Genomic DNA, 27,590 nt, shown 5'->3' with positions numbered 1-27,590 from the left:
TTTGCAATTCCTTCTCTATTAGGTATAGCGACAATTCATCAACAATGCATATTACAAGGGGCCAATATTTTAGTATTAGTTCATCGTGCTTTTTTAGATTTTTGCATTGATTCATTTTTAATCATTCTTGGAATAATTCACTTTTTTCATTCCACTTTCCATCATCAATAGCAATATTTTTAGCCTTAATTTCATGCATATCCATATAATCATTTAAATCACCTGCAATATTACACCTCTTTTTAATGTGGCCTATAATGTCCATCTTAAGAACATCGCCCTGAGTAAGGGGTAATTTCGGGGAACAAATTTCAACACTATGTATAGAATAATTGATTCACTTCTAGTAACAGATATTATTATATTGGCTTAGTATTTAGTTAAATTAAAACGCTAATACAATTTTGACCAATAAGAAGAAAAAAAATATTTTCAAAAATAATAATATTAATTTTGAAATATGAAAAATCAATTTATCAATTTTTCAAAAAAAAATATTTTTAATAATATTTCAAGATATTAATATTAATTTTGAAACATTTAATCACAAAAAATGAATAATAATTTTTTTTAGATCAATTTTTTTTCTTTTTAATAATTTCTATTTACCACAAATATATCATATCAAGGTGATAAATATTAATAATATCTAAAGCAGTGCCTCCAAATAATATGTCAGTATATGGCCGGGTTATAATACAATATATTTAATAATTATTCTTTAAAATAAACCCCCAATAAAAATGCATATACCAAACAATAAAATTAATGTAAATTCCTAAATTCTTTATATTAGTTAAAATTTATAGACACATTTAATTATATTTATAGAAAACCAGATATGAATCAAACTATACACGTTTAAACTATTATAATATGCTATGCACAGATCATAAAAGTTACCTTATTTATTAACCTTATTCGCATTTAAATTTCATTAAAATACCACAATGAGATACCAAGATATGAGCCATTAACATTCAGACTGGTACAATTAAGTTATTTAACCCTTAAATGATTCTATACAATGCTAATTAAAATACCAGAAATATATATATTCTTAATGTAAACAGCCAGATTATATGCCAATTTATCTAAGATGAAATAAATTATTTAGCAGCAATAAGGTAAATTCTAAAATATATTTATATGGTTACAATTATAAATTACTTGGCAAACAAAAGATTATTTTTAAACCACACAGAATTATGAATGCAAGATAAAATACAAAGTACCTTTTTACCTTTTTAAAATTACAAACTGCAATTTGACTATAGACTTAGAATACCTTTGTCTAAAATATTAAAGATAAATAACAGTCATACATCACCCAATTAAAAAATTAATGTTTCAACTCCCAGAGTTTCTCCAGTAAATCTAATTTTGCCTCATAAATGGAAAGAGGTAATTTTTGCAAGATGGATAAAACTATAGGCCCAGGTTGCTTTATAATAGACTGGATCGCAGCAATTTTTTAGTCCAAAATTTTGCAGCCAGAGTTCCTTTTTCTCTCTCGCTTGGGATTATATTTTGCAATATAGTCCCACCCCTTTTTATTCTAATCATCGTGAAATTTGGATGATAGGCCCTTCGGAAGCTGATCTGTGATTCGCCCTTATGGAGCTGAGCATGGATTGGCCCTTCGAGTGGAAACATTTGATTGGCTACTTGGATTTGCATATGTTTTAAACAGTCAATTTGTTTGGCTGTCATACCATTTTAATCCCCTAGGGGGCAGCAAACAACCAGAAATGCAGTCTGATCATCAAAAGTTGCCACAGTTTAATATATCCTTATGAAGTGATTATTTAAACTACTTAACTTCCTTGCATTAATCATTTACAATTTTAATTATAGAGGGGATGATATAATGTCATTTTCTGATTATTTTAATATGAAACATCAGTATTATTTCTAACAACATATTATTATTATCTTAAAATCCATTTAAAATTGCATTTGATTATTTCCTTATATTCATATAAAAACACAGCATATTACACATACAGTACACCTCTTTCTGATTGCGTAAAACATATTACACGATTTATGGGATGCCCACACGTGTATTTATTAAATGCCTGAAAAATATAAAGAAATAGGTTATTAAAATTGGCCATTTTAAATCCTTAAAACATTCTGTTTTAAAAAAAATAAAAAAAATACATAGGTTAAGAAATGCTGAAATTTGGACTCTGAGGCCCCCAGCCTCCAATATTTTATCAATTCTATCAGCCAACCAGAATCTAAGGGATGCCATCTTGGATAACGTCACTTAAAGTGATATTCATTCGGAAGAAGACGTTGTTTGAAGAGGATGCTCCACGCCGGATGTCTTGAAGATGGAGCCGCTCCGTGTCGGAAGGATGAAGATAGAAGATGCCGTTTGGATGAAGACTTCTGCCCGTCTGGAGGACCACTTCTGCCCGTCTGGAGGACCACTTCTGCCGGCTTCGTTGAGGACATCTTGCCGCTTGGATGAAGACTTCTCCCGGTAAATTAATCTTCGGGGGTTAGTGTTAGGATTTTTTTAAGGGTGTATTGGGTGGGTTTTATTTTTAGGTTAGGGCTTTGGGCCGCAATAGAGCTAAATGCCCTTTTAAGGGCAATGCCCATCCAAATGCCCATTTCAGGGCAATGGGGAGCTTAGGTTTTTTTAGTTAGGGTTTTATTTGGGGGGTTGGTTGTGTGGGTGGTGGGTTTTACTGTTGGGGGGTTGTTTGTATTTTTTTTTTACAGGTAAAAGAGCTGATTTCTTTGGGGCAATGCCCTGCAAAAGGCCCTTTTAAGGGCCATTGATAGTTTAGTTTAGGCTAGGGTTTTTTATTTTGGGGGGGCTTTTTTATTTTGATAGGGCTATTAGATTAGGTGTAATTAGTTTAAAGATCTGTAATTTGTTTTTTATTTTCTGTAATTTAGTGTTTTTTTGTGTGTGATTTAACTAATTTAATTTATTTAATTGTATTTAATTGAATTAATTTAGGTTAGGTTTTATTTTACAGGTAAATTTGTCTTTATTTTAACTAGGTAGTTATTAAATAGTTAATAACTATTTAATAACTATTCTACCTAGTTAAAATAAATACAAACTTGCCTGTAAAATAAAAACAAACCCTAAGCTAGATACAATGTAACTATTAGTTACATTGTCGCTAGCTTAGGATTTATTTTATAGGTATTTAGTTTTAAATAGGAATATTTTAGTTAATGATAGTAATTTTATTTAGATTTATTTAAATTATATTTAAGTTAGGGGGTGTTAGGGTTAGACTTAGATTTAGGGGTTAATACATTTAATATAGTGGCGGCGACGTTGGGGGCAGCAGATTAGGGGTTAATAAGTGTAGGTAGGTTGCGGCAACATTGGGTGCGGCAGATTAGGGGTCAATAAGTATAATGTAGGTGGCAGCGATGTCGGGGGTGGCAGATTAGGGGTTAATAAGTATAAGATTAGGGGTGTTTAGACTCGGGGCTCATGTTAGGGTGTTAGGTGTAAACGTAAAATGTGTTTCCCCATAGGAATCAATGGGGCTGCGTTACTGAGTTTTACGCTGCTTTTATGCAGGTGTTAGACTGTTAGGTGTTTCTCAGCCGGCTATCCCTATTGATGTCTATGGGGAAATTGTGCACAAGCACGTACAACCAGACTTAAGCAGCACTGGTATTGGAGTGCGGTAAGGAGCACAATTTTGCTCAATGCTCACTTCTTGTCTTTTAACGCTGGGTTTACATAAACCCGTAATACCAGCGCTGTAGATAAGTGAGTGGTGAGAAAAAACTGCTCGTTAGCAACGCACAGCTTCTAACGCAACACTCGTAATCTGGCCGTTAATTTTTTTTTTTTAATAAAATACATAGGTTAAGGGGACACTTACCCAAATTTTTTATTTTGTGATTCAGATAGAGCATGTAATTTTAAGCAATTTTCTAATTTACTCCTATTATCACATTTTCTTCATTCTCTTGGTATGTTTATTTGAAAAGCAAGAATGTAAGTTTAGATGCCAGCCCATTTTTGATGAACAACTTGGGTTGTCCTTGCTAATTGGACAGCATCAATAAACAAGTGCTGTCCATCAGTCTGAAACAAAAATTTGCTGGCTCCTTAGCTTTGATGCCTTTTTAAAATAAAGATAGCAAGAGAGCGAAGAAAATTTGATAATAGGAGTAAATTAGAAAGTTGCTAAAAATTGCCTGCTCTATCTGAATCATGAAAGAAAAAAATTGGGTTCAGTGTCCCTTTAAGACTGAAGGCTGAAATTTGGACTCTGAGGCCCCCAGCCTCCAATATTACCCTTCTTAGGCTTAGACAATCTCCCAGATTTATGTGTTTATATTTAATATGTTGTCTGAATATATATATATATATATATATATATATATATATATTCATTTGAGTATCTTACACATGAAGATTAGGCACAATTTCTATATTTGAGATCTAATTTCTCATGTCAGTTGGTAACCTGAGTTCAGACATCCCATGTGTATTTAGATCTAAGCAGGAATAATTTATCATGTAGATGGTAAATTACAATACTTTGAGCATGTTTGTATATTCAACCATTCCCACAGACGTGAATGTGAGTTCATTATCCATCTTGGGCAGAATGCCCATATATAGGCATACACTTCTGTGGCTCTATCATGATAATAATTACTTTAAAGTAACTGTCTGATCTAAGATTTGCAATACACATAGAAACATAGATATTGACGGCAGATAAGGGCCATAGGCCCAGCAAGTCTGCTCGATATTACCTAACAGTATAAACGTATCTACTTTGTAGGATAGCCTTATGCTTGTCCCATGCATTCTTAAAGTCCCCCACAGTGTTTGTCGCTACTACCTCTTGAGGAAGTTTATTCCATAAATCAATCACTCTTTCTGTAAAGTAGGGCTTCCTCAAATTACTCCTGAATCTACTACCCTTTAGCTTGAGCTCATGACCCCTTGTTCTTGAATTTTCCATTTTATGTAAAATACCCAGAGCCTCAGTTTTACTAAGCCCTTTAACGTACTTGAAAGTTGCTATCATATCACCTCTTTCCCTTCTCTCCTCTAAGCTATACATATTTAGGTCATTGAGCCTATCCTGGTAAGTTTTATTTTTTAGACCATGTACCATTTTTATAGCCCTCCTTTGCACAGATTCAAGTTTGTTAATATCCTTCTGAAGATATGGCCTCCAGAACTGCACACAATACTCAAGATGAGGCCTAACTAATGATCTATATAGTGGCATAAGAACCTTACTATTTCTACTGCAAATACCTATACCAATACATCCAAGCATTCTGCTAGCCTTACTCGCTGCATTACTACATTGTTTACTAAGTTTTAAATCATCTAAAATAATAATTCCCAAGTCCTGTTCCTCATCTGTAACAGTCAGTAAAGTGTCATTGAGTCTGTAATTATCATTTGGATTTTTCTTCCCTAGATGCATTATTTTACACTTTGCTGTGTTAAACTTTAGGTCCCAGTCGTTTGTCCAATCCTCCAATTGTTGTAAATCACTTCTCATTTTGTCTAACCCCCCCTGGAACATCCACTCTGTTACAAATTTTTGTATCATCTGCAAACAGACATACTTTCCCCTGTAGCCCTTTGCTGATATCACAGATAAATATGTTAAACAAGAACTGACCCCTGAGGAACACCACTAGTAACAGCCCCCTCTGCTGAATGAACTCCATTTACTAAGACACTTTCACCTAGATTTAGAGTTTTGCGTTAGAAGGGGTGCGATAGCTACGCGTGTTTTTTTCCCCCCGCACCTTTTAAACAACGCTGGTATTTAGAGTTCTCTGAAGGGCTGCGTTAGGCTCCAAAATGGGAGCATAGAACATAATTTACCGCCACTTCAACTCTAAATACCAGCGTTGCTTATGGACGCGGCCAGCTTCAAAAACGTGCTCGTGCACGATATCCCCATAGGAAACAATGGGGCAGTTTGAGCTGAAAAAAAAAAACCTAACACCTGCAAAAAAGCAGCGTTCAGCTCCTAACATTGTTTCCTATGGGGAAACGCTCTCTAAGTCTGCACCTAACACCCTAACATGTACCCCGAGTCTAAACACCCCTAACCTTACACTTATTAACCCCTAATCTGCCGCCCCCGCTATCGCTGACCCCTGCATTTTATTATTAACCCCTAATCTGCCGCTCCGTACACCGCCGCAAACTACATTATCCCTATGAACCCCTAATTTACTGCCCCTAACATCGCCGACACCTACATAATATTTATTAACCCCTAATCTGCCCCTCCCCAACGTCGCCGCTACCTAACTACACTTATTAACCCCTAATCTGCCGACCGGACCTCGCCGCTACTCTAATAAATGTATTAACCCCTAAAGCTAAGTCTAACCCTAACACTAACACCCCCCTAAGTTAAATTTAATTTAAATCTAACGAAATAAAATAAATCTTATTAAATAAATTAATCCTATTTAAAGCTAAATACTTACGTGTAAAATAAACCCTAATATAGCTACAATATAAATAATAATTATATTGTAGCTATTTTAGGATTAATATTTATTTTACAGGCAACTTTGTATTTATTTTAACTAGGTACAATAGCTATTAAATAGTTAATAACTATTTAATAGCTACCTAGTTAAAAAAATAACAAAGCCCCCCAAAATAAAAAAATGCCCTATCAGATTCAAGTTCAATCCGATTGGCTGATCCAATCAGCCAATCAGATTGAGCTTGTGTTCTATTGGCTGTTCCGATCAGCCAATAGAATGCAAGCTCAATCTAATTGGCTGATCCAATCAGCCAATCGGATTGAACTTGAATCTGATTGGCTGATTCAATCAGCCAATCAGATTTTTCCTACCTTAATTCCGATAGCTATTGTACCGAGTTAAAATAAATACAAAGTTGCCTGTAAAATAAATACAAATGCTAAAATAGCTACAATATAATTATTTGTTATATTGTAGCTATATTAGGGTTTATTTTACAGGTAAGTATTTAGCTTTAAATAGGATTAATTTATTTAATAAGATTTATTTTATTTCGTTAGATTTAAATTATATTTAACTTAGGGGGGTGTTAGTGTTAGGGTTAGACTTAGCTTTAGGGGTTAATACATTTATTAGAGTAGCGGCAAGGTCCGGTCGGCAGATTAGGGGTTAATAAGTGTAGGTAGGTAGCGGCGACGTTGGGGGGGGGCAGATTAGGGGTTAATAAATATTATGTAGGTGTCGGCGATGTTAGGGGCAGCAAATTAGGGGTACATAGGGATAATGTAGGTTGCGGCAGTGTGCGGTCGGCAGATTAGGGGTTAAACATTTTTATTAGAGTGGCGGCGATGTGGGGGGACCTCGGTTTAGGGGTACATAGGTAGTTTATGGGTATTAGTGTACTTTAGAGCACAGTAGTTAAGAGCTTTATGAACCGGCGTTAGCCCAGAAAGCTCTTAACTCCTGACTTTTTTCTGCGGCTGGAGTCTTGTCGTTAGAGTTCTAACGCTCACTTCAGCCAAGACTCTAAATACCAGCATTAGAAAAATCCCATTGAAAAGATAGGATACGCAATTGACGTAAGGGGATCTGCGGTATGGAAAAGTCGTGGCTGGAAAGTGAGCGTTAGACCCTTTCCTGACTGACTCTAAATACCAGCGGGCGGCCAAAACCAGCGTTAGGACCCCTTAACGCTGGTTTGGACGGCTAACGCAGAACTCTAAATCTAGGCGTTTGTTTTCTGTCCTTAAGCCAGCATTCCACCCAGTTCACAATTTTTGAATCTAGACCAAGGAGATCCCGTTTGTGAAATAGTTTATTGTGTGGGACGGTGTCAAATGCTTTGCTGAAATCTAGATATGCTACATCAACTGCTCCACCCTTGTCTAATACTTTTGTTACATAATCAAAGAAGTCAATTAGATTAGTCTGACATGATCTCCCTGAAGTAAAACCATGCTGATTTTGGTCCTCTAAATTGTTTGTCTTTATGTAAGTCATAATTCTTTCTTTTAAGAGGCATTCCATTAATTTCCCTACTACTGAAGTTAAGCTAACTGGCCTGTAGTTACCAGATTCTTCTCAACTGCCCTTTTTATGAAGAGGTATTACATTTGCTATTCTCCAATCATCTGGGACAGCTCCTCTTAATAGTGACTGATTAAACAGATCAGTTAATGGGACAGTTAGCACTGATCGAAGTTCTTTTAAAACCCTTGGATGAATATTAACAGGACCCACTGCCTTTTTAACATTTATTTTTGATAATGCTAACAAAACCTCATCCTCTGTAAAAAGATTACTGTTTGAAGTAATTTGTCTTTCTTTGAAATGACTGCCTGAACTTAACTAGACCAAATGTCTTTTCTTTGTTCTCACCTGAATGCATTGTAATTTTGCATATTGAGTGGGGGAGGATTGAATTGTGGTCAGCCAAGCATTTAATGTCTTACAAATAAATAAAACATTTGGTGTTAACAGCCATATATATATATATATATATTAAATAATATATATATATATATATACATATATTATTTAATAATCTTCACAGATACCTTGACAACCTCCAGCAATGTATTTCTATGTTTCCAAAAGATCCAAAAATCACATATGGTGTAGTACGTTCCAAGACTTACTCGCATATTCCTGAGCAATCTAAATGCTCAATGATATATGACTTTCGTATGATTACAGTCTCATAGGCTGCCACTCCCAAGCACAGAAGTAATGTTACTTATGAAGATTTGACAATTTTAAAACTTACAAAACTGCTTAAAAACAAATATACTGTATATATAAACATATATGAAATCAACACCGGTCACCTAGGTATTTAAATGCTAGCAACTTGAGAAACAAGTTCTCCTGTGTGCGGTCCCATACACCCTAGCATGTAGCCTTTTTTGGTTTTAGACTCACAGTCTTGTTTCGTAGCTTCGCCCCTCCTGGTGATGTTTTAGTGATTGTAACAAATCCAACACCTGTTTTGCCTTGTTGACTTTTTCAAGGATATCATTAGGAATTTAGATTGCTCAGGAAAATGTAAGTCTCATTTGGACTTCAAGTGTTTAAGATTTGTAAAAACAAAATATGACCATCGCCAAAAAGACAATGATACACAAACTTAACTAGAAAAATAGGGATCTCTCAAACACCCTATAGAATAGAACAAATAATAAAACCAAATATCTAGAAAGCGCCAAAGAAGCTTAAGTGTAGCATAAATGGATAAGGAGAATATAGTAGAACAATATATAGGTTAATATAAGTGTAAATATATAGGTAAATAATATTATGCGCTCACAAGACAATGCAGAAGATTAACCACAGGGGCTATATGAGTGCTAAGTGTGAACCCTATATAATTAAAAAAAATAAATAAATAAAAAACAATGCAGAAGATTAACCACAGGGGCTATATGAGTGCTAAGTGTGAACCCTATATAATTTTAAAAAAAAACAAAACAAAAAAACAATAAATTAAATTTAATTAACAAAAAAGTTAAAGTTAAAATATAACACATATAAGCTCGACCTTTATTTGAAATGAACAATGTTTCAAAATCGATAAATTGCAAAGTATAACAGAATCGATAAATTGCAAAATATATCCAATACAACATAAAAACTAAACAAAAATCTATGAATAGAACAAATACAGTCTAAAACAAACTGTTATAAAAATGAAGATTCCCACAGATGGCAGGTAATGTCCCAATGTAAACGATAGGAGCTAAATGCCGATATCTCACAGTGACGGCTCCTATATGCAATGGCTCAGTTAAAACTGCAACAATCGGCACGTAAACCAAGCGTGTTCCAATAAGTCGGTGAGGGAAATCAAGTCAATACAGTTGTAGCGATCAGTTAAACAAAACCTAATACTTGAAAGTAGTCAGTATATCTGAATTCACACTTATAAAAATGGCAAACTCGATGGCTTAAAGTGGTTGCTCCAACCAGTCTAATCGTACATAACAAATCCAGACCTTAGGAGTAAGCCGGGTTGGCAGTTACCACGCCAATTAGCAGAGTCAGCGCCAAGTTTCAAAATGTGATAAAGACAGGTGCGCTTCACTACGGAAGCATAATAGAGCAACGCGTTTCAAAATAGATCTTTTTCAAGCCCATACGGAACACTGCTTGTGCTCCCTTTTATATACATCCAGTTATTTCTATTGGGTAAAAAACGGCCCTACATTTTAAAGGGACATGTCTATAATAATAGATTGTTCATTTTTAGCAGCACTAAATTACAGCCTAATTAATAATAACTAGTATAAAACCGGTGCTACAACAAATCGATCCAGAGGTCATAGTTTTAAAAAATACCTAAAACATAATTAATGTATATGCATAAAAGGTAAAACACATAACATAAAATAACAGATTTAAGAAATAACAACACATAAAAATACCCAGCACCTTCAGAGTTAGGTAATTCGTAAAAAAATGTAAAAAATTGTAAAAACTAATTATCTAAAATATTAAATGAATAATAAGAATTTACCTCCTGAAATATCAATGATGAAAAATGCAACAAAGGTCATCTAAGACAAATTCATTCATAGAAAATTTATATAACTTCTATATAGAAAAAATTATTCCTAACATTAGTAAATAAATAAAAAAAAATAATTAATCATAAAAAACATTAAAAACTAATCATTAATAAAGATGGCGTGCTACCTATATCTGGTGAAGCCGTCACATTTATATTTTCTCTTTCAAAAGGGTTTCTTAAAAAACATTTTTTCACTGTTAGATTTCTTATGAATTTATGCACATCAATGAACGCATTAAACCTATTTACTCTTTGTGATGGAGCAAATGATAATCCTTTGTTCAATACTTCTGTCTGTTTGTCGGTCAATAGAACATCACTAAGATGAAAAATACTATTTTTCTCCACTACAGTCTTTTTGTTTTGGGATTTCTGAAGTCCACTCTCTCTTCCTCCCCGTTTTCGGATGTCCTTCTTTTTCTAGAATAAATAATGTGTATAGATGTTCAGACTCCAATGTAGTCTATCTTTTGGAGTGTTTATGTGGGATTCAATATATACTGGAGTCCACGAGACCTGTCAAGGATAGGATTAGAGAAAATATTAACTCTATGGAGAATATGGATCTTGACAGAAATAAAGAAATCCCCATCCCTAAACACTTTAAAAAGTGTAATAATGGTAATACTAAACATCTTATTTATACTGTGATAGATCAAGTGAAACCTAACTGGAGAGGTTGTAATATTCAAAAAGAACTTTTAAAATTAGAAACAAAATGGATTTTTGCATTGAGGACTTTAACCCCGAATGGCTTAAATTTAGAATTTGATTTGGATTGATTTTTATGATTTATTTTAAATGATTAGTTTTTAAAGTTAAGTTTTTTATGTCTTCAAGTGCTTACAATAAGAATTGGAACGCACTACACCAGTGTTTCTCAACCGCTGCCCTCATTAAAAAAGATGGCGTGCTACCTATATCCGATGAAGCCGTCACATTTATATTTTCTCTTTCAAAAGGGTTTCTTAAAAAACATTTTTTCACTGTTAGATTTCTTATGAATTTATGCACATCTATGAACGCATTAAACCTATTTACTCTTTGTGATGGAGCAAATGATAATCCTTTGTTCAATACTTCTGTCTGTTTGTCAGTCAATAGAACATCACTAAGATGAAAAATACTATTTTTCTCAACTACAGTATTTTTGTTTTGGGATTTCTGAAGTCCACTCTCTCTTCCTCCTCGTTTTCGGATGCCCTTCTTTTTCTAGAATAAATAATGTGTATAGATGTTCAGACTCCAATGTAGTCTATCTTTTGGAGTGTTTATGTGGGATTCAATATATACTGGAGTCCACAAGACCTGTCAAGGATAGGATTAGAGAAAATATTAACTCTATGGAGAATATGGATCTTGACAGAAATAAAGAACTCCCCATCCCTAAACACTTTAAAAAGTGTAATAATGGTAATACTAAACATCTTATTTATACTGTGATAGATCAAGTGAAACCTAACTGGAGAGGTTGTAATATTCAAAAAGAACTTTTAAAATTAGAAACAAAATGGATTTTTGAATTGAGGACTTTAACCCCGAATGGCTTAAATTTAGAATTTGATTTGGGTTGTTTTTTATGATTTATTTTTAATGATTAATTTTTAAAGTTAAATTTTTTATGACTTCAAGTGTTTACAATAAGAATTGGAACGCACTACACCAGTGTTTCTCAACTGCTGCCCTCAAGTACCCCCAACAGGCCAGGTTTTCATTATAGCTGAACCAGTGCACATGTGAAGTAATCAGCTGATCAGTAAATCCATGGTTACTAACCTGCTCTCACCCAAAAGCTGATTATTTCACCTGTGCACTGGTTCAGCTATAACAAAAACCTAGCCTGTTGGGGGTACTTGAGGACCACGGTTGAGAAACAATGTACTACACCATATGTAATTTTTGTATCTTTAAGAGACATTGAAATACATTGCTGGAGGTCTATTGAGACTGATATCCTTTTATGTAAAGGGGCAATACCACATGTATACAGTCATGCAAAAAAGAAAGTATGCCCTCTTTGAATTCTATGGTTTTACGGATCAGGACATAATAACACTCATATGGTCTTTAGCAGGTCTTAAAATTAGGTAAATACAACCTCAGATTAACAACAAAACATGACATATTACACCGTGTCATGATTTATTTAACCAAACTAAAGTTAAAATGGAGATACCATGTGTGAAAAACTAAGTACAAAGTTACTGGTTCCATAGGAATTAAGAGGCTAAGTAGTAGCCATGTGGTGCTAATCAAATGCCCTTGATTAATTGATCATCAGAAAGTGTGACCACCTCTATAAAAGCTGAAGTTTAAGCAGTTTGCTGGTCTAGAGCATTCAGGTGTGTGTAACACAATGCCAAGGAGGAAAGACATCAGCAATGATCTTAGAGAAGCAATTGTTGCTGCACATCAATCTGAGAAGGGTTATAAGGCCAATTCCAAACAATTTAAAGTCCTTCATTCTACAGTAAGAAAGATTATTCACAAGTGGAAAACATTCAAGACAATTGCCAATCTTTCCAGGAGTGGACGTCCCAGCAAATTCACCCCAAGTTCAGACCGTGCAAAAAAAACAAGAGTTACATCTCAGACTCTACAGGCCTCAGTTAGCATGCTAGATGTTAAAGTTCATGACAGTACAATTAGAAAAAGACTGAACAAGTATGGTTTGTATAGAAGGGTTGCCAGGAGAAAGCCTCTTCTCTCTAAAAAGAACATGGTAGCACAGCTTAGGTTTGCAAAGTTGCACCTGAACAAACCACAAGACTTTTCCTTTGGAAAGAGGAGGCCAAAGTGGAGATGTTTGGCCATAATACAAACACCTCATACCAACTGTCAAGCACGGTGGTGGAGGAGTGATGATTTGGGCTTGTTTTTCAGCCACAGGACCTGGGCACCTTGCAGTCATTAAGTAGACCATGAACTCCTCTGTATACCAAAGTATTCTAGAGTCAAATGTGAGGCCATCTGTCTGACAGCTCAAATTTGGCCGAAATTGGATCATGCAACAGGACAATGATCCCAAGCACACCAGCAAATCTACAACAGGGTGGCTGAAAAAGAAAATAATTAAGGTGTTGCAATGGCCCAGTCCAGACCTCAACCAGATTGCATACCCCCCAACTGTCCCGATTTTCGTGGGACAGTCCTAATTTTAGGGGTCTGTCCCAGGAAGATTAACGTCTGTCCCGCATGGCCCCATGCTTTTAAAAAAAATTCTATTGGGCTCATACATGGTCATCACGTGACCACATGCTACCAATACACAGTCAGTAGTTTTTGGCGCATGTGACTGCATGTGCCGTGTTGACTGGTCTTTGAGCTCAGGCATGAGAAGGCAGCGACCGTGCCACAGTGTTGTCTCAAGGGCTAACTTGGAAGTTATGACTAGTCACCTCAGGAGCCTCACTGTGTCTACTTACTAGTGGAGTGTGGCAGTGTTGTGCTGTGAGTCTCTGAGGACGGCGGTCAGGACTACTCTGGCCACGGGTAAGATCTGAGAGTTCAGACTCAGAGTCGGATCTCAGCATCGCTAGAAATTTAACTCCCCTTTAATCCGAGGCTGTTAATACACCATTTATTGCTGTAGAGATGTACGCTGGGTTTTGCAACCAACTCCTAGCCATATCCCTGCAGTGTGAGGAGTGACCGCACCCAGTCTCCATTATTATGTCACATAAAGCAGGCATTGCTTCTAATCCTGCATGTTAGAGAGGTGGTCTTACTACCCAGGCAGAAGGCTGAGGGGACAATGGGCAGGCTGATATCAAACCGTTGCTACAACTAAAAGCAGAAAAAAGTCAGATCACTGTGTGTAGCGGGGGGCAGCAGCGGTGTGGGGAGGAACAGCATTGCGGGGGTTGAGGATGCCGCAGCAGCAGCCAGGGCAATATGTCTGCTCAGCTGAATAGTTTTATTTTTTGCAGAGTGATCTGTAGTAGTCTCTGAACCATTCGGCAGCATAAGTACATTTATTTGAAAGTTGTATACAGGGTTAAAGTTTTTGTGGGATTTATATACTGCTCCAGATGCCTTTTTTTTTAACGTAGAGCACCTAATACCTGCTAAACCTCGGGAGTATCATGTACAAACATAAGGAAAACACTGTAGAAAAAAAGTAGCAGCTTTAATTTGTTAGGAATATTCATTCTGCTGTCAGTTAAAACGTTTGCTTCAAGCAAAGTCTGCACACATTACCGGTTGCAGACTGGGGGAGGAGGCTTGGTGTGGTTACCTAGTTAACCAGAAAGCATCCCCCTAGTAACAAAAGTCAGTTATCAGAGTGCTTATACTTTATAAAAAACAAAACAAAACTTAATGTGTTATGTCCTGCCACTTGTTAAGCCCACTCCCCACTTTTGCTCAGTGGTGGGGGGGGGGGGTCCCTCTTTTGGATTTTGTTGAGAGGTATGAGATTGAAATGCTGCAGCGGGACCTTTAGAGAGCTGTGCATAAACAAATGCCCACAAACCTCAATGAACTAAAGCAACGTTGTAAAGAATTCCTCTCTAAAAATGTGAGAGACTGATAAAGTCATATAGAAAATGATTACTTCAAGTTATTGCTGCTAAAAGTGGTTCTACAAGCTATTGAATCATACGGTGTACTTAGTTTTTCACACACGGCTTCTACATTTTGGCTTTATTTTTAATAAATAAATCATGACACGGTGTAATATGTCATGCATTGTTGTGTTCACCTAATTTGCTAACGAGAGGACCAGATGATTATTATTATTTCCTGATACGTAAAACCATAGAATTCAAAGAAGGTGTACTTTCTTTTTCATATGACTGTTTATTAATATATACAGTCACTAAATACTCAGACAGACATACACACACACACACACACATAGATACAGTATCTCACAAAAGTCAGTACACCCCTCACATTTTTTGTAAATATTTTATTATGTATTTTCATGAGACAACACTGAAGAAATGACACTTTGCTACAATGTAAAGTAGTGAGTGTACAGCCTGTATAACAGTGTAAATGTCCCCTCAAAGTAACTCAACACACAGCCATTAATGTCTAAACCATTGACAACAAAAGTACACCCCTAAGTGGAAATGTCCAAATTGGGCCCAATTAGCCATTTTTCCTTCCCAGTGTCATGTGACTTGTTAGTGTTACAAGGGCTCAGGTGTAAATGGGGAGCAGGTGTGTTAAATTTGGTGTTATCGCTCTCACACTCTCTCATACTGGTCACTGGAAATTCAACATGGCACCTCATGGCAAAAAACTCTCTGAGGATCTGAAAAAAAGATATGTTGCTCTACATAAAGATGGCCTAGGCTATAAGAAGATTGCCAAGACCATGAAACTGAGCTGTAGCAGGGTGGGCAAGACCATACAGTGGTTTCACAGGACAGGTTACACTCAGAACAGGCCTCGCCATGGTCGACCAAAGAAGTTGAGTGCATGTGCTCAGCGTCATATCCAGAGGTTGTCTTTGGGAAATAGACATATGAGTGCTGTCAGCATTGCTGCAGAGGTTGAGGGGATGGGGGGTCAGCCTGTCAGTGCTCAAACCATATGCCGCACACTGCATCAAATTGGTCTGCATGACTGTCGTCCCAGAAGGAAGCCTCTTCTAAAGATGATGCACAAGAAAGCCTGCAAACAGTTTGCTGAAGACAAGCAGACTAAGGACATGGATTACTGGAACCATGTTGTGTGTTCCGATGAGACCAAGATAAACTTATTTGGTTCAGATGGTGTCAAGCGTGTGTGGCAGTGTGAGGATACAGTTTTGATTTTAATAATATTATCAGTAAGCAATTGAAGTTTACCTGATAAAGGTTTTGTATGAATACACAATCTCCTTAATACCATTACTTAGATATAAGGTTCCTGTGTGTATTCAGTTTTAATGGTGGATTTAGTATTTATTGACACAACTATGATTCTCTCTAGTTGTGACTGACTCATATGATTTATTTATAGTCAAAGATAGTTTGTATATTGAGATATGTATGTTATGATTGAACTTCTCAGAAAGTAAGGTTAAGATTTGGAGATTCGTTATAAGTAATGAGTTTGATATGACACATAAAGAAATTGAGCAGTGAAAGCTGAATGATTTCCAAATATATAAACACAGGAATTTCAGTAATGCATTACCCTTTATAAAGTTGTCCTAGCATGCTTATATACTTTATCGATGGTGCACATACCTTGAATGAATGAAATTTGTTACAGATACAGCGTGTCTTACTTGGATATGGTGTTTAGTTCAATGTCTAAGGAGACAGGAGAGCAGCGTCTGATGCCTGCAGCGTGTGAGCAACTCCGGCATGCTGCGCAGTGAATTCTGAGAGTCGGAGGTGACGTCAGCAATAGTCTGAGCGTCCGTTTGAATACTGGTAACGAAGAGAGATGCAGCTTGACACAGGTGCATTAGAAAAAGTAATTTTGATTTCCCCTTCAACTTAGTAAATCAAGTTATAGCGAAAAGTTAAAGCCATCAAAATAAAGGCCAAAAAGTGAGCAAAGTTTTAGAAAGAGAGCGGTAGAAATTATCCTCCAATATTAAGGATTGCTCAAGGCTAATTATTCATTAAGATATAAAGAGCCAAGATGCTGTCTCAAAACACTCTTTAATAATCAAGCAATGTCTTATGGGTAAAGTGTGTTTAAATAGTCTACCTGAGGGGAGGAGAACTTGACTTAAAGGCACAGTGAAATGGTTGATGCTGACAGATCCCCCCATTCAAGAGGGCCTCCCAGCAGTCCGAGGGCCCGGCTTAAAGGGAAAGCGAACATGAAAGTCCTTCAGCAAGTCAGGTGCATTTAAATCACGGAGAGGGACCCAGGAATTTTCATCATCCCCATAGTCCTTCCAATGTACCAAGTATTCAAGGGTTCTTCTACGATACCTGGAATCCAAAATCCCATCTACTTCATAATCCAGTGGATCAGGTATAGGGAGAATGGAAACATCAGAGGACGGAGGTGTTGTTCCCAGTTAGGGTTTCACCTAGGACACAAGGACACATGGAACGAGGGATGTATTCTCATTGTGGCCGGTAATTTCAAAGTCACTGCATTGTCATTTATTACCCTGAGTATAGGGAAAGGTCCTATATATTGATCAGCAAGTTTTTTACTGGGTACAGGTAACCTGATATTTTTAGTTGATAACCATACCATATCTCGGGGTTTATATACCGGAGATGGTATCCTCTTTCTATCATAGTATTTCTTCTGAGCTTCTTTGGCAGAGGCCAAATGATCTTGTAGTGTGTCCATAACTTCTTTCAATGAGTCAGTGTAGTTGGACACTGATGGAGAATGAGAAGAAGTTATAGTATTTGGATATGTTCGAGGATGAAAACCATAAGTTGCATAAAAGGGAGAGACTTTTGTTGAAGTATTGTTTGAATTATTATAGGCAAATTCCGCACTTGGTAACCATTCTAACCAGTCATCCTGTTGAGATGAAATAAAACATCTCAAATACTGTTCAAGTGTCTGATTCAAACGTTCCGTTTGACCATTTGATTGGGGATGGAAAGCTGTCGTAAGTCTGAGTGTAATTTGTAAAGCTTTACATAAATATCTCCAAAATTTGGAAGTAAACTGACTTCCTCGATCAGTTACAATTGAAGCAGGTAAACCATGTAATTTAACTACATGGCTATGGAAATATTTGGCAGTGGTAGAAGCAGTTGGTATTCGTTTTAATGGGATGAAATGGGCCATCTTGGTTAAATGGTCCACTACAACCATTATGGTATTATGACCATTTGAAATTGGTAAATCTACAATAAAGTCAATTCCAATCATATCCCAAGGTTTCAAAGGTATTGGTAAAGGTGTTAAGAGACCATAGGGCTTATGATGTTCTTTCTTTTTCTTTGCACAAATGTCACAATTTATCACATAGGAATGAATGGAAGTTTTCATCTGAGGCCACCAGTATTCCCTACTTATTAGTTCAGCGGTTTTTTCAATGCCTGGATGTCCGGCTAAAGGGGAATCATGGTGTTGGTGGATAATCTGGTTCCTTAAAGTTGGTGGAACATAGATCAACCCATCTTTCATATATAATCCAGATTCAGTATCTGGTGTACAAATAGGTGGAATTTGAGTATCCACGTTTTGTGCTTGATAAATATCAGCTGTCTCTAGTATTGTTGCTGCAATGATTTTAGTTGGTGGAATTATATATGTATTAGTTTGAGACTCCTCAGTTGTCTCAAAAGAACGTGATAAAGCATCTGCTTTTTCATTTTTTGTTCCTGGAATATATGTTAGTTGGAAATTAAACCTGTCCAAGAAAAGGGCCCATCTCACCTGTCTTGATGACAGGGTTTTATTTTTCTTCAAATATTGAAGATTTTTATGATCTGTAAAAACTTGAAAAGGAATTACAGTCCCCTCCAAGAGATGACGCCAATGTTCCATTGCGGATTTCATGGCTAATAATTCCTTATCGCCTATTGAATAATTAGTTTCTGCAGTAGTTAACCGTCGTGAGTAATAAGCGATAGGATATAGTTGATTGTCATGTATATCTGGTTGCATTAATATTGCACCAATCCCAACATTTGAGGCATCCACCTCCAAGGTGTAAGGCAGATCTGGATCAGGGAGTCTCAAAATTGGTGCTGTAGTGAATTGTTGTTTCAAATTGTGAAAAGCACATTCAGCATTGGAATCCCAAACAAATCTTTGTTTTCCTGTCAATCTTGTTAGTGGCTGTACAATGGTAGAATAGTTATTGATAAACTTCCTATAGAAGTTTGAGAAACCTAGAAATCTTTGTAAGGATTTCAGGTTTGTAGGAGTTTGCCAATTGATTATGGCTGTTACCTTTTCTTGGTCCATTTGTATGCCATTGGGAGAAATTATATATCCCAAAAATTTAATAGTGTCTTTATGGAACTGACATTTTTCCATCTTGGCGTATAATTGATGTTCACGAAGTGTTGAGAGAACCCATCTTACATGTTTTCTGTGGTCCTCTATAGATTTAGAATATATGAGGATATCATCTAGGTAAACAATTACGCACACATCCATAAGTTCTTTAAAGATCTCATTTATAAAGAACTGGAATGTGGCAGGGGCGTTTGTCAAACCAAAAGGCATAACATTATATTGGAATAGGCCATATCTTGTTTTGAATGCTGTCTTCCACTCATCACCGGATTTCATACGTATTAGATTGTATGCACCTTTTAAATCTAACTTGGTGAAGATGTTTGCACCTGTTAGTCGTTCAATTATTTCCGGGATGAGTGGTAACGGATATCTGTTTTTTATCGTGACTGCGTTTAGGGCACGATAATCAATTATGGGTCTAAGTGTACCATCTTTGTTTGTAACAAAAAAAATGGATGATGCAACTGGTGATGAAGATGGGGTTATAAAACCCTTTCTTAGGTTTTCATCTAGATATTCTCTTAGATGATTTAATTCTTTTTGTGAAAGGGGAAACATTTTCCCAGATGGTATCTCTATCCCTGGTTTAGTGTCAATTGGGCAATCAAAATGCCTATGAGGTGGGAGAGTTTCAGCATTCTTAAGATTAAAAACATCATTGAAATCATGATATTCTTGAGGTAATGTGGAACTTATATGTGCGATATTGACATATGGGAAACATGTTTTTTGACAGTATTGTGATGTGAAAGTGATTTTATTTTGTGACCAATCTATGGTTGGATTATGTTTTTGTAACCAGGGTATACCTAGTACTATAGGGTGAATTGAAGTAGGAATAATGTCAAATGTTAGAAACTCTTTGTGCCCATCAGGTGTGATGGTTAATAGGGGTATTGTATGGTGTGTGATAGGACCCTTTAAAATTTGAGAACCGTCAATTACCCTAACAAAAACAGGAGAAGATTTCTTCAGTATTGGTATTTTATTTTGTTTAACTAAAGATTCAACAAGAAATAAGCCTTCAGCTCCAGAATCAATAATGGCTTCGTTCTGTAGTTGTTGGCTGTCCCACTGTAAAGACAATATTAATGACAGGTAGGGTATATTTTTAGATTTTTCACATGAACAATTATTTAATAACTTACCCTTCTTTTGACGGGAAAGTATAGGACATGTGGAAACATCATGGTCTTTATTTCCGCAGTAAAGGCAGAGATTGCCTAATCTTCTTCTTTGTTTTTCTTCTAAGCTTAGAGGACCACGTATGGTACCTATTTCCATTGGTATGGGATTTATTTGGGTTTTTTCTTGATAAGTTTGGAAATTTCTTTTGGGAGTACTTTCAAAGAAATGTTTTTCAGTCTTCCTTTCCCGGTACCTTCTATCCATAGCAATACATAACTTAATCAAAGCATCCAAACTTTCAGGAAAATCCACTCTAGATAGTTCATCCTTCAAGTGTTCTGACAAACCTAGGCGAAATTGATTTTTCAGACTTACTGTATTCCACTCTGAGTCTGTTGCCCATAGTTGAAAATCTGAAATGTAATCTTCCACGGGCCTTTTTCCCTGTTTAAGGGATCTTAATCTATTTTCTGCAGTTTGTTGTTTATTAATGTCATCGTATAGTATTGCCATAGTTTGGAAGAAATTCTCAAGAGAATTTAAAATAGGATCTTCTGACTCTAGGAATCTATCTGCCCATGCTCTGGGTTCTCCAGTTAGGTAGGATATTGCTGTAAATACTTTAATCTTTTCTGATCTGTAGGTTCGTGGTTTTAAGGTAAAAAGTAATATACATGCATTTTTATATTCACGAAATTTCGTGCGATCACCAGAAAAAGGAGTTGGGAGATTAACCTGTGGTTCAGGTGTCTCATTAGTTTTTTGACTTATAAATTCATTTATTACTTGCTTAAGACTACTATTTTCATTTTTCAATTCGGTTAGTCCTTGTGCCAATATTTCCACCTTTTGATTTAGTGTGGTGATCTGGTTAGCCATTTCAATAGGATCCATGTTGTACCTAGAAATATGTGTGTGAATTTAAATATTTTTATGGCTTGATTATTCTGTGAGGATACAGTTTTGATTTTAATAATATTATCAGTAAGCAATTGAAGTTTACCTGATAAAGGTTTTGTATGAATACACAATCTCCTTAATACCATTACTTAGATATAAGGTTCCTGTGTGTATTCAGTTTTAATGGTGGATTTAGTATTTATTGACACAACTATGATTCTCTCTAGTTGTGACTGACTCATATGATTTATTTATAGTCAAAGATAGTTTGTATATTGAGATATGTATGTTATGATTGAACTTCTCAGAAAGTAAGGTTAAGATTTGGAGATTCGTTATAAGTAATGAGTTTGATATGACACATAAAGAAATTGAGCAGTGAAAGCTGAATGATTTCCAAATATATAAACACAGGAATTTCAGTAATGCATTACCCTTTATAAAGTTGTCCTAGCATGCTTATATACTTTATCGATGGTGCACATACCTTGAATGAATGAAATTTGTTACAGATACAGCGTGTCTTACTTGGATATGGTGTTTAGTTCAATGTCTAAGGAGACAGGAGAGCAGCGTCTGATGCCTGCAGCGTGTGAGCAACTCCGGCGTGCTGCGCAGTGAATTCTGAGAGTCGGAGGTGACGTCAGCAATAGTCTGAGCGTCCGTTTGAATACTGGTAACGAAGAGAGATGCAGCTTGACACAGGTGCATTAGAAAAAGTAATTTTGATTTCCCCTTCAACTTAGTAAATCAAGTTATAGCGAAAAGTTAAAGCCATCAAAATAAAGGCCAAAAAGTGAGCAAAGTTTTAGAAAGAGAGCGGTAGAAATTATCCTCCAATATTAAGGATTGCTCAAGGCTAATTATTCATTAAGATATAAAGAGCCAAGATGCTGTCTCAAAACACTCTTTAATAATCAAGCAATGTCTTATGGGTAAAGTGTGTTTAAATAGTCTACCTGAGGGGAGGAGAACTTGACTTAAAGGCACAGTGAAATGGTTGATGCTGACAGGCAGCAACCAGATGAGGAGTACAAAGACAAGTGTGTCTTGCCTACAGTGAAGCATGGTGGTGGGAGTGTCATGGTCTGGGCCTGCATGAGTGCTACTGGCACTGGGGAGCTACAGTTCATTGAGGGAACCATGAATGCCAACATGTACTGTGACATACTGGAGCAGAGCATGATCCCCTCCCTTTGGAGACTGGGCCGCAGGGCATTATTCCAACATGATAAAGACCCCAAACACACCTCCAAGACGACCACTGCCTTGCTAAAGAAGCTTAGGGTAAAGGTGATGGACTGGCCAAGCATGTCTCCTGACTTAAACCCTATTGAGCATCTGTGGGGCACCCTCAAACGGAAGGTGGGAGAGCGCAAGGTCTCTAACATCCACCAGCTCCGTGATGTCATCATGGAGGAGTGGAAGAGAACTCCAGTGGCAACCTGTGAAGCTCTGGAGAACTCCATGCCCAAGAGGGTTAAGGCAGTGCTGGGAAATAATGGTGGTCACACAAAATATTTTTGCCCAATTTGGACATTTCCACTTAGGGGTTTATTCACTTTTGTTGCCAACGGTTTAGACACTAATGGCTGTGTGTTGAGTTATTTTGAGGGGACAGCAAATTTACACTGTTATACCTGCTGTTTACTCAATACTTTACATTGTAGCAAAGTGCCATTTCTTCGGTGTTGTCATATAATAAAATATTTACAAAAATGTGAAGGGTTTACTCACTTTTGTGAGATACTGTGTATATATATATATATATATATATATATACACATACTGTACACATATTTAGACTCATCGTGCTAAATACTCTAGTGCAGTTTTGGCTTGCACTCGAGTGCAAACTATGACCCAGATTGCAAGTTGTGCGGTACGGTTATACCGCTGAAAATTGGACTTTGCGAGTGAAATGGTCAACTCACCCGTATTACAAGTCGCGAAGGTACGACTATACCACTAGCATTTTATCCTATACTGCAACGATCCATTCCGCACTCAAAAAATGGCTTTTGAGTGTGGAATATTCAGCCTCCCCTTATTACAGGTTGTGCGGTCCGACTATTCCGCTAGCGTTATGGCTTAAAGGGACACTGTACCCAAAAATTTTCTTTTGTGATTGAGCATGAAATTTTAAGCAACTTTCTAATTTACTCTTATTATCAAATTTTCTTCATTCTCTTGGTATCTTTATTTGAAATGCAAAAATGTAAGTTTAGATGCCGGCCCATTTTTGGTGAACAACCTGGGTTGTCCTTGCTGATTGGTGGATAAATTAAAAAAAAAAGCTTAGATGCCTTCTTTTTCAAATAATGATAGCAAGAGAACGAAGAAAAATTGATAATAGGAGTAAATTAGAAAGTTGCTTAAAATTGCATGCTCTTTCTGAATTACAAAAGAAAAAACTTTGGGTTCAGTGTCCCTTTAAACTGCAACAATCCATCCCGCAATCAAAGACCAGTTATGGATTTTGCGAAACAAAAATGTTTCACAAAACTCGCAACAAAAATGTTACGAAGTACACTAACACCCATAAAATACCTATTAACCCCTAAAGCGACATACCCTCACATCGCAAATATTATAATAAACCTATTAACCCCTAATCCGCCGCCGACCCACATTGCCAACACTAAATCAAAGTATTAACCTCTAATCTGCCGCACCCCTATACAGCGTGACTCCCTATATTAAAAGAATTAACACCTAGTTCGCCACTCCCTGCATGGCCAACACTAAATAAACTGCCGACCCACCACATTGCGACAAACTTACGGCTAGATTACGAGTTTTGTCGGTAAAAACTTGCGGGGCTAATGCTCCTTTTTATTCCAGTGCTTACTTTAAACAACGCTGGTATTACAAGTTTTCTGAATGGCTGCTTTAGACTCAGAAAAGTGAGTGTTGAGCAAAATTTAGCTCCACTTCTCACCTCAATACCAGCATTGCTTACGGTGGCGGTAAGCTGGAAAAACGTGCTTGTGCACGATTTCCCCATAGGATACAATGGGTCTGAGCTGGCTGAAAAAAAACCTAACACCTGCAAAAAAGCAGCGTTCAGCTCCTAACGCAGCCCCATTGTTTCCTATGGGAAATACTTTCTAAGTCTACACCTAAACACCCCTTAGCTTACACTTATTAACCCCTAATCTGCCCCCCTCAAAATCGTCGCCACCTACATTTTATTATTAACCCCTAATCTGCTGCTCCGGACACCGCCGCCACCTACATTATCCCTATGAACCCCTAATCTGCTGCCCCCAACATCGCCGACACCTACATTATATTTGTTAACCCCTAATCTGCACCCCCCAACGTCGCCGCCACCTACCTACAATTATTAACCCCTAATCTCCTGCCCCCAACGTCACCGCTACTATAATAAAGTTATTAACCCCTAAACCTAAGTCTAACCCTAACCCTAACACCCCCCCTAAGTTAAATATAATTTAAATAAAACGAAATAAAATTTCTAAAGTTAAATAAATTAATCCTATTTAAAACTAAATACTTACCTATAAAATAAACCCTAATATAGCTACAATATAACTAATAGTTACATTGTAGCTATTTTAGGATTTATATTTATTTTACAGACAACTTTGTATTTATTTTAACTAGGTAGAATAGCTATTAAATAGTTAATAACTATTTAATAGCTACCTAGTTAAAATAATTACAAAATTACCTGTAAAATAAATCCTAACCTAAGTTACAAATACACCTATCACTAAACTATCAATAAATTAATTAAATAAATTACCTACAATTATCTAAACTAAAATACAATTAAATAAACTAAACTATAGTACAAAAAAACAAACACTAAATTACAAAAAATAAAAAAATATTACAAGAATTTTAATCTAATTACACCAAATCTAAGCCCCCTAATAGAATAAATACCCCCCCAAAATAATAAAATTCCCTACCCTATACTAAATTACAAAAGTAATCAGCTCTTTTACCAGCCCTTAAAAGGGCTTTTTGCGGGGCATTACCCCAAAGTAATCAGCTCTTTTACCTGTAAAAAAAAAAAAACAAGACCCCCCCAACAATAAAACCCACCACCCACACATCCCTACTCTAAAACCCACCCGATCCTCCCTTAAAAAAAACCTAACACTAACCCCCTGAAGATCACCCTATCTTGAGCCGTGTTCACCCAGCCGGGCCGAATTCTTCATCCAATCCAGGCGATGTGGTCCTCCATCCGGCAGAAGTCTTCATCCAAGCTGGACAGAAGAGGTCCTCCATCCGGCAGAAGTCTTCATCCAAGCGTGGCAGAAGAGGTCCTCCATCCGGCAGAAGTCTTCATCCATCCGCGGCTCCATCTTCAGGAACTCCGACGCGGAACATCCTCCTCGGCCGACGGACTAACGGCGAATGAAGGTTCCTTTAAATGACGTCATCCAAGATGGCGTCCCTCAAATTCCGATTGGCTGATAGGCTTCTTCAATCCGATTTGCTGATTGGATGAGCCAATAGAATTGACCTTGCATTCTATTGGCTCATAGAATTAGCCAATGGGATTGAAGCTCAATCCGATTGGCTGATTAAATCAACCAATCGGATTTTTCCTACCTTAATTCCGAGTGGCTGATAGAATCCTATCAGCCAATCGGAATTCGAGGGACGCCCTCTTGGATGACGTCATTTAAAGGAACCTTCATTGGTCGTTAGTCCGTCGGCTGAGGAGGATGTTCCGCGTCGGAGGTCTTGAAGATGGAGCTGCGGATGGATGAAGACTTCTGCTGGATGGAGGACCTCTTCTGCCCCGCTTGGATGAAGACTTCTGCTGGATGGAGGACCTCTTCTGTCCCGCTTGGATGAAGACTTCTGCCAGCTGGAGGACAACATCGCCCGGATTGGATGAAGAATTCGGCCTGGCTGGGTGAACACGGCTCAAGGTAGGGTGATCTTCAGGGGGTTAGTGTTAGGTTTTTTAAAGGGGGGATCGGGTGGGTTTTAGAGTAGGGGTGTGTGGGTGGTGGGTTTTAATGTTGGGGGGTCTTGTTTTTTTTTTACAGGTAAAAGAGCTGATTACTTTGGGGCAATACCCTGCAAAAAGCCCTTTTAAGGGCTGGTAAAAGAGCTGATTACTTTTGTAATTTAGTATAGGGTAGGGAATTTTATTTTTTTGGGGGGCTTTTTATTTTATTAGGGGGCTTAGATTAGGTGTAATTAGATTAAAATTCTTGTAATGTTTTTAATTTTTTGTAATTTAGTGTTTTTTTTGTACTATAGTTTAGTTTATTTAATTGTATTTTAGTTTAGACAATTGTAGGTAATTTATTTGATTAATTTATTTTTAGTGTAGTGTTAGGTGTATTTGTAACTTAGGTTAGGATTTATTTTACAGGTAATTTTGTAATTATTTTAACTAGGTAGCTATTAAATAGTTATTAACTATTTAATAGCTATTCTACCTAGTTAAAATAAATTCAAAGTTGCCTGTAAAATAAATATAAATCCTAAAATAGCTACAATGTAACTATTAGTTATATTGTAGCTATATAATGGTTTGTTTTATAGGTAAGTATTTAGTTGTAAATAGGATTAATTTATTACATTTTAGAAATTTTATTTCATTTTATTTAAATTATATTTAACTTAGGGGGGTGTTAGGGATAGGGTTTAGATTTAGGTTTAGGGGTTAATAACTTTATTATAGTAGCGGCGACGTTGGGGGTGGGAGATTAGGGGTTAATAATTGTAGGTAGGTGGCGGCAACATTGGGGGGCAGATTAGGGGTTAATAAAATTTATTATAGTGTTTGCGAGGCGGGATTGCGGTGGTTTAGGGGTTAATACATTTATTATAGTGGCGTCAATGTCCGGTCAGCAGATTAGGGGTTAATAAGTGTAGGTAGGTGGCGGCGACGTTGGGGGGCAGATTAGGGGTTAATAAATATAATATAGGTGTCGGCGATGTTACGGGCAGCAGATTAGGGGTTCATAAGTATAATGTAGGTGGCAGCGATGTCCGGTCGGCAGATTAGGGGTTAAATAATTTTATTATAGTGTTTGCGATGTGGGGGGGCCTCGGTTTATGGGTGTTAGTGTACTTTGTAGCACTGTTGTTAAGAGCTTTATGTTCCGGCGTT

Source organism: Bombina bombina, chromosome 1 (assembly GCF_027579735.1).
Source record: "Bombina bombina isolate aBomBom1 chromosome 1, aBomBom1.pri, whole genome shotgun sequence".
Taxonomy (NCBI): Eukaryota; Metazoa; Chordata; class Amphibia; order Anura; family Bombinatoridae; genus Bombina; species Bombina bombina.
Note: the sequence above shows the minus strand (reverse complement) of the source record.